Source organism: Schistocerca piceifrons, chromosome 4, assembly GCF_021461385.2.
Source record: "Schistocerca piceifrons isolate TAMUIC-IGC-003096 chromosome 4, iqSchPice1.1, whole genome shotgun sequence".
In the NCBI taxonomy this organism is placed as follows: domain Eukaryota; kingdom Metazoa; phylum Arthropoda; class Insecta; order Orthoptera; family Acrididae; genus Schistocerca; species Schistocerca piceifrons.
The window spans coordinates 552197581-552198658 of NC_060141.1; the positions used below are offsets into that span (position 1 = coordinate 552197581).

At 42.8% G+C, this 1078-nt stretch overlaps 1 non-coding gene across 1 annotated transcript; it reads left to right on the plus strand.

The window, feature by feature from the left end:
* The first annotated feature begins 429 nt into the window (after positions 1-429).
* Positions 430-620, plus strand: LOC124796947. Its single transcript, XR_007016845.1, has one exon. It is a non-coding gene; the product is annotated as a U2 spliceosomal RNA (small nuclear RNA).
* Positions 621-1078: the final 458 nt, after the last annotated feature.

Here is a 1078-nt window from a genome sequence, read left to right on the forward strand (position 1 = left end):
CAATCACATCCATTCTCTTCTAGTCCAGCTATATTAGCCAAGTGTTTTGCATATCTGAAGAGCTCACTGGTCCGAGCCTTACTTTGTACCTGCCCAGTTGCGACAGGCTAAGCCACAGTTCCTGGTCAGCCAAGCCCTTGTGACCACACCTGCCGCTAATAGCAAACTGGCTTTGGTAACTTCTAGCACACTGTGAGACATGCAGGCACTGCTTTGACATTGTGTTCTAGATACAGTTACACTGCTGACATAGACTTCTTGCTTTAAAAGATACACTTTACCCAATCTGAAATGGGGATGTTGTTGTCCATACACCTCGAGCTTCTCACAGAAAATGTAAGAAATTGGAGCATACTCGTGTCTTCACATTGCTGAAGTATCGTTGTTCCTGAGTGTGAACATTTTGTGCAACAGCATGTCATACGCTATACATCGTGTAAGTATTCTCTCATCCGGTAAAAAAATCAGATCTTATCAGCTTAACATCTGTTACATCCTGCATCACAGGACTACAATATTTAACTTATTTTTGGCTCATGACAGACTGCGAAGAGCATGATTTACCTCTGTCACACGATGCCTCCTCACTTTCCAACTCTCTGAAGGTAGTCAAATGCCTCTTCACGTACAATATTACTTAAGTTTGCCAAATAGCACCATAGAGAAATTGTAAATGTCAGGTTAATACTGCGAATAACTTTATGAATTCGGTGATTATTATTACGATGGCCATCTCTCCCAGTATAGGTGGGAGACTGTGATTTCGTTAAAAGGTCTCGCTGCAACAAAAAACAACTGGTTACCACTCCAATTGGCGAATCATATCCGTGGTGCTCTCGCCCTCCCTTCCACCTGCCCAGCCGCGTGTCATTGATATCAAATTGATTGACTAGTTAATTAAATTGATCATGAGAGTCCCTTTGCATGGTGACAATTTTTTTTCCCGCACTTGAGTCACACTCTCACCAGAAAACCGTTACGATGCTTCTGTGACACATCTGGGAGCTGGTCACTTGATACAGTACCCAAATTGGTGGTAACCATTGGCAGATAGCCGAAGATATCCAACACTATGTTC